Below are 12,554 nucleotides of genomic sequence, written 5' to 3'. Positions count from 1 at the left end.
CTTTCTGCTGATCTGTGTTCCTCGGCTCAGATTTGTGCTTCTGGATCAGCAGAACATACCACACAAAACAGCTTTTGTGCTCGACTCCATTACAGGTAAAATATATTCATTGTTTGTCATAAACTTTCTCCTTGCCACAGCAAATCCAGACACAACAGAGCCCTGAAGGGGAATTTTACCTCGATTTGGCTCGATATTTCCTCCTGTCGCAAACATTTCACTGAATATATCCATTCAATTTCCTCACGCCTGTGAAATCCATTTACTTTGGAGCGACTGCCTCAGCCTTCCGGAGCACCACAACGGCAATAATGATATAAATGACCCCACAAATGAATGGAGCTCTCGCTGCTGTATATCAATTCTGCTCCTTTAAGGGGAAGTTGGGGGGAGATTTTGTAAAGTGCACCTTTCTCCTGAGGTGACTTTACCCCACATTCACCTGGTGGCTGAGGCTCCCCCAGGAGAACACGCTGCTGGAATACTTGGTTAAGCTGCTTATTGATCTTAGGGAAAAAAGGTATTCCCAGTGTTGTGCCTCATCCTGTGCAGAGAGAAACCCTGTCTGCACTGAGAGTCACTACTGATACACATCACATATCCATCCACCCATGCGGTCAACAGATGATATAAGACGGGAAAGCACCCACACAGGCAATAAAAGGACACATGGAGGAGAAGCTCTGCACCCCACAGTTTCACACACAGATCCAAGCACCTTTGCCCCATAACCTACATATCATCCAGTGCATTCATCCAGCCCTGTGCAGTGACTTTTCAGCATCTGTGATTGTATAGTGGAAAGAAATGTCAGAAAGATAAATGCACAAATCCACACTGAGACATTTTCAAAACGAATGAGGTGGTACTTTGTAGATTTACATAATGTAGCAGTTTGTGAGTGGTATCTTTCATTCAAGATATCATCACGCATGATCATTATATCCCCTCCAGTGTTGTCTCCCTGTATAAATCTTGAGGAGCACACGGATGTGAACATCTATGCATTTTTCAAACATAAAGAAAGATGCAAGAGAAAAGAGAGATGAAGAGAGAGAGCGTAGACGGTGTAAAACATGGATGTGGTCTCGATGTTGGAAATGCTTATTCAACCTAACCTTTAGTCCACCTAGAAACAGGGGGTTTAGTCCACAGTTCAGCCATGATCCTAATTATGCAAATTGATGTCTAACTCCTAGCACTGAGATAAAAAAATATGGGTTAACTTGGAGTAATTTCCTTAAAGCCCTGGACTGCATTATTACCATTGTTTTAGCATCATTTTTATTTATTTTATTTTATTTTATTCTGCCTTATTATATTTTATTTTATTTTTATATTATTTCATTTTTCTGGTATTTATCCGATTTTATTTTCTTGATTTTATTATAATGGTTTTATCTTCTTTTTCTGATACTTCTCTGATTTTATTTGATCGTCAAGATTTTAACTTTTATAATTATTTAATATCACCTTCCTTTCCACTTTTACCTACTGCTGTTGTTTTCTGTCTCTCTGTTCTTTTTTGATAAATAAAAATTAATTGAGTTGAGTATAACAAATGTGTGTGAGCTTGATACCTGAAAGAGAAGCCAGTGAGCTCCAATCTTCTCCTTAGTTTGCTAAGGACTGTCCTACCTGCATATTCTATGCGTTGAAAAATTAAGGAAGTGTGGAAATGCAAAAACTGCAGATCCATGAGTGTCCACTTCACACTGCTGCAAAAGCCAAGAAATCCCCATAGGTCCCCTAAAACACCCAATTTTTGTAGCAAGTTCAGAAATAATTTTGGTCTCTAAAGCTCATTTCTTTATCCATAAAGACTGCATGAGGGTGATTTCTGTCATACTGCATCTATTTCTGTATTTTTTTTTATATAGATATCAGGGTTTAGTTCAGCATGGAATTAGGGGTTGCCAAGGAGGTGTGGCTGAGTTGTCAGACAATTGTGCATCGTGGCTGTTTAAGTCTAAAGGCCTGTCTCATCTCCATGTATTTGCCTGTGTGTAGACTGATTGAAAGTTAAGTTGAATCAGCATTTCCAATATAGTGACTGCCATCTTTGGGCTTCATAACATCTCTTCTAAGATCATCATACTTCTAATTTCTAAGAAAAAATGAATGATCAAGTAAAGACTGAATATTTTTGTCCACTGTTTTGAACTCTTCTTCTTTTTCTAACATTTATTTGTGGCTGGACTTAAAAGAAAATGCAAATTTCATCAAGGCTTTTATTTAGAAAGTAGGGCTCAAATACAACTTCCATCCATCCATTATCTTGACCGCTTATCCCGTTAGGGGTCACGGGGGGCTGGAGCCTATCCCAGCTGGCTTCGGGCGGAACACCCTGGACAGGTCGCCAACCTATCACAGGGCTAACACAGAGAGACAGACAACCATTCATGCACACACTCACACCTACGGGCAATTTAGAGTGATCAATCAACCTGAGTATGTTTTTGGATTGTGATCAATCAACCTGAGTATGTTTTTGGATTGTGGGAGGAAGCCGGAGTATCCGGAGAGAACCCACGCATGCACGGGGAGAACATGCAAACTCCACACAGAAAGGCACCCACCAGGCCGGGGATTCGAACCAGGAACCTTCTAGCTGTGAGGCAACAGCGTTACCCACTGCACCACCGTGCAGCCCTTCAAATACAACTTGTTTATTGTTATTATTGAGTAATTATAAGTGTATGTTCAAAATAAAATGCTCTTTTGTTGGCAGATATCATTATTCATAAACATGTGAACCTTGTAAATGCAAGTATTATACCTATTTAGCATATACAATGATGTAACATTCACCTTTTATGACAATATCTGGTTTAAATCTATAGATGAACTCTTAAACAGATGCAGATTTTTAATGCTGAAATCAAAGATTGGAAAAACGTTACAGTTATTTATAAACCCAATGAATCATACCATACACACAAAACAGACCCCCCTACCACCACCACACACACACATTGGACCATTCATCCAGTATTTCCTGCTGTTCCAGGCTTTGGCTGAATTAATCATTGGGTTGTTGTGTTATCTCACCATGTAAGCATTAATTAATGATCATAATCAGTGAAGAGAATTAGAGTAGTCGCCATTTGACTTAATTAATTACCTTAGCCTGCGCACCTGGGAAGCAACCCTACAACACTGGTACACTTTTACAAAAACACATATTTGTCTTAGGTTGAAGTGGAGCTGTCAAAGAGATTGTTGGGAGGTTGTGGAAGCAAGAGCTTGTAAAGGTGACATCAAACAAAGAGAGGCTGAGAGAGAGAATTGGGCGCAGATCGGGAGGAAAATAAAGTTGGATTTTTGTGGCAATGCAACGAAAAAAGAGAACATTTGAAAGCTGTTGATTAAAACAAAATCTGTTTATCCATCTTAGGTGTTAGAGCTTGTTCAGTGGGTGGAAGCAGTAACCACCATCTCTCAATACACACTGCACTGCATGCATGTAAAACCCTGCAGAGAGCATGGACTGTATGCAAACACAGGATATACAAGTGCTGCGTTAAGTAATTGTGTTAATTACTAAGTGCAGCTGGGACATGCTGGTGCTGATGTACTGATTAGGAGGAGAAAATGGACTCTTCTTCCCTTGGAGGACATCATATTAGCTGCTATATTAGTATTCATTCACAGGTTGAAACCAATGAGTGATGGTTAGCTTTTTTGGTCAGAAAGAATGCTTGTGGCATAACAGGAAAAGGTTGTATCTTTGCTGATCCTGCCCATATACCCAGACAAAAAGGTTCAAATGAATCTACAAAGAAGCATACTGAATATTCATGCTAGACAGTAAATGCAACTAGAATAAACATCATAAAACTTGGTGAATATGATGAACTTCCAACACCATTTTTGCTGTAATGGTAGACCTGCAACCTGTATATTGGTGCAACAAATTCACCACTATAAAATGCATTGACAGGTTTTTATTATGTTGCACATATTACCCAGAAGATGATGCTTCAAGAAGCAAGCAGCTGCTCAGATACATAGTGATGCAGACCAGGCTGGTGTCACCACTTTTTAAAAGTTTCCCTCCCTCATTAGGACATTATCATGCATTTGAAAAAAACATGAACTAATAATAATAATAACACTTGATATGACTTGTATAGCGCTTTCCTGGGTACTCAAAGACGCTTCACATAGAGCATGAAAACTACAATGAAAAATGAAACAAAACAAAGACAGAGGTGGGCGGGAGTAGAGGTTATGTGTTGAGGCTTTTTTTGAACAGGAAGGTCTTGAGGTGGTTTTTGAATCAGTAAAGAGAGTCAGAGTTTCAGATGTGTGGAGGGAGGGAGTTCCAGAGAGGTGGGGGAACAAAGTTAACAGACCTTGTAGAGTGCTGGTTTGATTGAAAAGACTTCTCAGTATACGACAGTAGTGTCCAGCAGGGTCTGGGCGAATTGGTCCAAACCTAACAACTATCAAATACCTCTTTTCGACCAACGCGAACAAGGTTGTATTTCCGGGCTGGTGCTCACACTGGTTCAGAGCTGGTTGAACTAGCGAAACCAACATGGCACCCTTTTGTTTTTCCACCCACTTGAGCCCTCGGAAGAGGCGCGTCATGACGTCAGATGCTAGCGCACACTTTCCCTCACAACAACAATGATGGCGGACAACAGCAGCTCGTCTCCTCAGCTCACCACTGCTTTGCCTTGGAATCCATTGGTCTCTTTTAATTTTGCTGCAGGACAATGGTGGAAACGCGTTAGGTTTGTGTTTTTGATCACGGCAACCCCGCCCCTCGTTCCTGACGGTTTGTGCTTCTAGACCAGCAAAGATTTGGAGACACTGTGGAACCAGTTTTCCCGGCCGGGAGCTGGTTAAATCGCAGTCGAAACACAAAAAAAACTGGTTCTCAATTGAGCGCCGGCTCCGAACCGGCCTTGAAACTGCCTTGGTCGAAAAGGGGTATGTGTGACCATTGGGGATCCCAACTACTGTACCTGTAGCTAGCAGGACAGCTAATTCCTTGTGGTGAGAAGATATCTTTCTAGAAAGGGAACTACATGTAGTGGACTTTGCTGTATGCAATATAAATGGTCACACAAACAGATCTGTGTCTGATACCCATGAAACCTACAACCTGGTTTCATGGTTCACAACAGTTGTTTGTGCACATGGCAAAATAGCAAGATTGTAAGTTAGCTTATTTATCTGAAGCTTTCAGGAACACTTATTTCATGAACTTCATCACCAGATCAAACTTTCACAGAGCTCAGGAGATGATTACCTGGTCACTTCCTGGTCACATAACTGGCAGTCACATACTAGAAGTCAGATTCATTAAGTGACTTTAAGTCTACATTCAATGGTAGTAGATGTCGTTTTTTATGCTGACAACTAACTGACAATAACACTAAACTCTATCATTGTCACACACTGGCACTCCTTATGTTGTCACAGTTGTCAGATGAGCTGATTTGGCCTGAGTATGAACACAGACTGAGCTTTATAAGAGGTTCAGAAAAGTTGTTAGACAAAGTGAAGAGCTGACATTGTACGGGAGAGGCACTTCTTCAAGGCTGAACTCTAACATTTATTACAAAAAGCAGTATTATCTCATTACAGCCGGTCATGGTCCACTAATCTGGTGTTTTTCCATTAAGGTACGAGAAGGGTTTGTCTTAATGTTTTCTTCTCTTTGTTGTACTTCATTTGTAAGCTTTAAGAGTTTCAGTCCCACTTGTGGCTCTCTAAACTCCTGTAAAAAAAAAATGCTGCAGCCCCCAAGGCCCTCTGTAAAACTCTCAGGCAAGTCATCATTGATAACGCTGCCTTAACCAAGCAGAGTTTAACTTCTGTGTTAACAGTATTACATTTCACAGTCCTTACAGACGTCTCTGCAGATAACATCCCCTTCCTCATGCATACATGCGCCATCCCCATGAGCCTCCTATCTCCCCTTCTATCTGTCTCAGCTCTGTTACGTCCCCCAGCCCTCTATTAGTGTCATCATGCTCTATTGAGCTGCACTTGTCATACTGATACCAAACTAATCAAGACTAATGAATTCATTTAACTGATGATAATAATGTTATTAAAATGCAAATTGTTAATTTCTTTTAATTGCTCTACATCACATGTAATCAATCACAACAACTTCTATCGTCGCCACAAATCTTTTCGCTTCTTTTCCCCACTTCGCTCGCACTGTTTCTATATGAAATCTCCATTTTGCTTCTTTCTTATGAGGAGTCAGGCTGTGTTGGTTAGCTCAGTCATGGTCTGGTTAGATACGTGATTGTGTGTCATATCATTTATTCTTAATCTTCTTGTTTGTGTCTGCTCCGGTGATTGTGAATGGGCCGCTGACTGTAAAGCTGTAATTGGAAAATGCCTGACTGATTTGCTAAGATGGTGCAAATGTGGAGAAAGCAGTTTTGTCAGGATTCAATGTTCCCTCCAGCTTCTAACTGTAAGGCAGAATAAGTGAGCGGGAACATGCTAACTCCATCCTGGGTAGCAGAGTTCACATAAAAAGCAATAAAGCAGTTCATGGAAATTATCTCGGTGACTTGTTGAGCCCAACTTCATTAATCATGTTAAACAGCTGCTGCTGGTGGACTGAGCTTAAAACAGTATCAAGGCTGGAGCTGCTCTGAAAGAAAATGTCCTTCTCTTTAGTCTTTAAACTCTTTTATGACACTTAGTTTCTGGAGAACGTCTAATAAAGTTATTTTTTCTTCAAATTTACCTTATCCTTGATTTCTCTCTACCAGTATGGAGCTAAAAACATGCAAACAAAACACTACATTGCCCATAAAGGACTTTAGCCTAGTGTCGTATTTGCCTAGATGAAGCAGTCAGACACAACTATTTGATGGAAGCAGAACTTAGAATGGATTTCTATGGCAGCCTTTGTAACTTTAACTAAACAGTAGCAACAAATGTCAAATTCTGCTAGAAAAGGCTGGACAACATGGCTGTTGCCAGTGGAAGTGGGATGTCGACGATTCCCAGCTTAATCAGTGTGGAACCTCATGACCAAAATAAGAGTGAGTGGGGGAAAGGAGGAAGTCTGCGGTCCCAAGGCTGGGGGAAGCAGCAGAAAGAGCCACCTGTTGGCTCTGGCATAAAAGGGAGGAGACTAGTCTCGCTTTTAACATCTTCATTGGCTCCCCGTCCCCTACCGCATACAGTTCAAAATCCTCCTCCTCACCCACAAAGCCCTCCACCACCAGGCCCCTTCCTACCTCACTGACCTCCTCCACCATCACACTCCTTCCTGTAACCTGCGCTCCTCACACGCCAACCTCCTGTCCCCACCTCACAGAACCAAGCACAGAACCTGGGGGGACAGAGCCTTCTCAGTAGCCGCCCCCACCCTCTGGAACTCACTCCCCTCCCATATCCAAAACTGCTCTGAACCTTCAGCTTTCAAATCTCTTTTAAAAACTCACCTTTTTTAAGTTAGCTTTTCATTTGTGATTGTACTGTTGTGTTGTTTTGTTTGAGCTGTGTTATTTGTTATTTGTTTATTTTGCTTGTATTGATTTTAACAATTGTACAGTGTCTTTGAGTTTTTGAAAAAGCGCTATATAAATAAAATGTATTATTATTATTATTAACTGGGTTTCATTCATTATTACAATAGTTTTATTTCACCTTTCTTTCTTTCTTTCTTTCTTTCTTTCTTTCTTTCTTTCTTTATTATCTATTTCAAATTTTAGTCACTTTTATTCTATTGTATTTGTTTATTTATGTATTAATTTTATTTCTTAAGTATAGCATCTTATTTTCTAGTGTTTTATTATCTTATCTTATAATAGTTTTAACATCTTATTTAACCTCCAGCATTTCCTTATCAAGATATCATGAGAGTGTTTCCTCAGTTTGTTCAGCAACTTCTTTTTTTATTTTTCATTTATTTTATTTTTGTTGTTTTTATCATTATTGTTGAATATATTGTGTCTTTAACCTTAGGATTGTGGGGTGAGTTTTGGGTCGGGGTTGTGATTAGGATGGGTTTATATATATATATATATATATATATATATATATATATTATATTTTAAGTTGTTTTTATGTAAAGCACTTTGTGTAACAATGTCATTGTATGAAAAGCGCTTTATAAATAAAGTCTGATTGATTGATTGACTGGCTGGAACCTCAGAGGAGAGGGGCAGTGACTTGGCCACCACTGCTGACCCATCAGCTGGAGAGTGTCGTGGTAAAGGGTTGATTATGTCTTTTATTATTTTACCACTTCTGTTGTTCTCTGTCTCTCTCACTTTTGCACAGTTTCACTAATATGAATAACCACATGATATTTTATTGATCATGCAGTTTGTATGCAAAGTCTTAATTTACAAATCAATGCTGCTTCATTACACATAATGGGAGATTAAATTGTCATATTTCCCTTCAAAATGGAGCTGATTAGATGTTTGAACCAGCAGTTAGTCAGATGTATAGCTACCTTCAAACACAGATTTACAGTAGTTTTTATTTTAAGATGCCAGAATCAAAGCTCATAACTCTTTACAGACTTTAATAAGCTCTATAAATAAATAAACTTGTGAGAAACAACAAATGGGAAAGCATTCAAAGAAAAGCCACTCTTCCAAGACTGGCAGGTGTGTAACAAACCTAGCAGAGAGAGGCAGCAGTTGTACATTACCAAGTGGAAATGCAAAAAACTGTTGAGCAGAGTTTGAAAGTGAAATATGAATAATAAACAAAAACCAGCATGAGGTAAGCATCATAAGTAGATATCCTGAAAATACATCCTGATAGTACTCAACATTTACTTTGAGGTGCATACCTTCGCCCTCAGGTAACAAAGCCTCGCTCTGCAGAAGCTAACTGCATCTGAAAACGATTTCTGCTCTTCAACACTGTTCAATCTCCCGTTTCCTTCGGCTCTGTGTGTCATTAATGCACCGTATGTCAGCAGCTTGAACAAGAAAAATAGCCACAACCAAGAATCAATCAACAAAAACAATGTGCCTTGCATTTAATCCTGAGGGTCTGTGACCTTCACTGCCTTGAATATCAATTTATCTCCAAATTATTTTCAGCACTCCATCATCCGGTGTTTGGTTACTCTGGGTTGTCCGTCTTGGAATATTTCTTTGATTTCACCTCAGGCAGAGATTAATTTGGGTCTTATAAAGTAAAACCAAAGTTAATCTAAAGTCAGATAATTTTCGAATTGATGGTATTTTATCACTAAGTGAACACTTGGAGGCTTTTAATCAATGATATGACTTTTAAACCAACAAATGAAGCTACCTGGATTCACACTGGATTGAATCTCATTTTAATCTCAGGTATCTCATCATGTGCCCTCACTGCATGGCTGAATAACACCTACATGAAGCACTGCTTTTGTGATTCACCAGCACATGAACTTAACATCCCACTAATGCTTGTGACATGATCTATAAATCCTTCATCAAACACTCCTCACTGTGCATCGATTTGATGATTTGCCGGTCAGAAGTCATGTAAACATCCAGCTTCCAACTGTGTGGCCTAGGTTAAAACATACATTGTATAAAACTCATACAGACATATAGACATAGGCGCAGTGATGTCATCCATTAGTATCTGAAGAGGCGTTATGAACTGTAAATACTGCGGTCGCCATATTGAAAATTCTGACTCCAATTAACTTTGGGCTCTTGAAACCTGCAAAGATGTGACATTGAAGCCATGGCCTTGCTGCCTGGCATGAACTGTATATACATTGAATTGCCCAACTGTCAGTCAAATCCAATTTTAAAAAAACACCTGGTCATTATTGCAAATGAGAATTGGTTCTCAATTGACTTACCTGGTGAAATAAAGGTTGAATAAATAAATAGAAATGCCTTTTAATGCAAAACTCTTATCCTTAATATACTCATAATGGATGAGTCATAAAAAAAAGTAAATTTCGCATTCAGTTGTCATGAAATTAGGAATAGAATCGGGCGTGGATTTAGCCTAATGGTTAAGTCAGGCGCCCATAAGGCGGTTGGCCCGGGTTTGAATCCAGCCTGTCACCCCTCTCCCGCATGTCACTCCCCTTTTCTCTCTACCAGTTTTCTGCTCTGTCCTCCCCTCTCTGAATAAATTGTGGAGACAAAAATATATTTTTTCTTTGTTCCAGGCTAGTGACATGTTTAATTCTGCTGTAAAAATTGGCATTATATTATATTATATTATAGCAGGGGTTCCCAAGGGGGGTTGCGAGACACAAATGGGGGGGTCGTGAGATGTCTTCCAGACCTTTTGTAACTTATCTAAAAATAGTACATTTTACCCATTACAGTAAAAAATATGGACAAAAATAGCAGCTAAACTTGAAATAAAACCTTGAAAATAAAAAGAGTTTTCTGCTTTTCTTTTTGCCAGATGACTCCTAAGTTTAGGGTTACTGAACAGTTAATTATCAAAAGCATCTGTCATAGCAGGTTAATTCATAAAGGCACAGGAAACACAGCCACATGCTCATATAGGTAGGGTCATTTCCTCCAGACCAACTAAAAGGAGCCACATTTAATCACTTTGAGGGACAGTGGGGGTCGCATGTCTTTGGCACCTATATTTTGGGGGTCACGATCTGAAAAGTTTGGGAACCCCTGTATTATAGGACCCAATCATGTGTAAGAGCCAGCCTCAAATAGACACTTGCATAACTGCAGCTTTTTGCACTTCCTCATTTTCACCAGCTTCATATTACACAATAGTTTAGTACACTGCTTGCTTTTTATGAATTACTGGTGAGAATTACCATTGTACCTGCATGTCAATCAATCAATCTTTATTTATATAGCGCCAAATCACAACAAACGTAGACCGTACTCTATGTTCTATTATTAACAAAGACCCAACATCAAGACAGGATCAGATCCAATTCCACCTTACAGACAGGACTCAGTCTGATCTCATCTTAATCCACCATGAGCAGAGCACTTTGCAGCATTTAGCAAGTTACAGTGGCAAGGACAAACTTCCTTTAACAGGCAGAAACCTCCAGCAGGACCAGACTCATGTTAGATACACATCTGCTGAGACTGAGGTGGGGTTGGAAAGAGGGATAGAGGAGAATAAGAGAGCGATTAAACACAGTCTCACAGCAGATATTGAATTATTAAGCCTTATGAAATAAAAAAGAGATTTCATTTAATCAGGTGAAATGACAGTAAACTTCCACATCCTGTTGTGTGGTGGTTACAGTGTTTGATGTGTTAAATCAGATGCTGGCACTACATGGGAGAGATTTGCCCTCAGGGTTCGGGAACATTCCACCGTTTCATAGCTTTAACCTCTTGTTAAAAATGTTGCTGTTTCCCCACTGAATCCAAACTGTTTGGTCTTGTTTATGAAAAAAGGTCATGGTGGGGTTTGATTTGGGTCTGACACAGGACACAGATGCCGGTCTCCCAGGTGGAACAAACTGTGTTGTTTGGATCTATCCATCAAGAGCCTTTGAGGCTCTTTGTACTCCTGCCTTGACTCCCCAAAGGCCTTCTCTGTGCAGGCACATATGACAGTAAACAAGTTTGAGAGTCACCAAATCACAGCCCTCAGTTGGGGTTAAGAGTTGGTACCATGTTAGAGAAAAAACACCAACTCTTAGTGTTAAATACAACTTCAAATGTGGCAGGAGGAAATAAAACTACTTCCATACAAACCAGATTTTTCTGGCTATAATGTCAGACTGATAATCTTATAATCTCATGTTTCAGCATGCATTTTAGAATGCTTGAAATGCAGATAGTTCCTGAACTTTGGCGTGAGCAAAGGCTGGCTTATGGTCTTATAGTGGCTAATGGCGAAATTCCACCTGATCCGTGTCCGTGTCAGGTCTGTCTCCGATCCATCACAGCACCGGATCTGAGAGGTTTCTAGTCTAGTCAATGTGTTAACTTCCACTGGATCCACTCCATTGCATTCTGGCTGCGTCTATGATCCGGCAGGCCAGAGACCTCCGGATCAGATACACAAGACTTCTATTTTCGCTGGATGCCGGAGCACGACACATCAATCTAAACAGAGCAGATGGATCGGGACAGGAAGTCAGGCACATCCAGTTAATTTTCAGAATAAAACACTCTGTGTTATCACCAGATCGTTTTTCACTTAACTACAACGACAAACCGTCATGATGAGCCGAGCCAGGCCTGGAGTCAACAGGTCAGAGGTTTTCAGAGGACCAGAAAGACAACATGGATGAGGAGAGGAGGAGGATATTCATTAATGGAGTTATAACCGCTGGAAAACCTTGGTCACATGACTCCAGCTGTCTGGCGGTCCTGCTCCTTGCTGCCTTCTGAAAAACCAAATGTAGGGTTCTGACGGATGAGAGAGCACAGAGCTGGACCGGCAGATCCAGCAGATCAGAGACGGACCTGACACGGATCTGGTGGAAGTCCCGGGTAAGACTGAAAATCTTGGGATCTCATGTTTCAGCATGCATTTGAGAATCCTTGAAATGCATAGACAGTTGCTGAGCAAAGGTTAGCTTATGGTCTTATGGTGACCAAAGATCTCTGATTTTTGACACTATTTGTCGTTTGCGGTTGCAGTAA

Source organism: Notolabrus celidotus, chromosome 17 (genome assembly GCF_009762535.1).
Source record: "Notolabrus celidotus isolate fNotCel1 chromosome 17, fNotCel1.pri, whole genome shotgun sequence".
NCBI classification, from domain to species: Eukaryota; Metazoa; Chordata; class Actinopteri; order Labriformes; family Labridae; genus Notolabrus; species Notolabrus celidotus.
Note: the sequence above shows the minus strand (reverse complement) of the source record.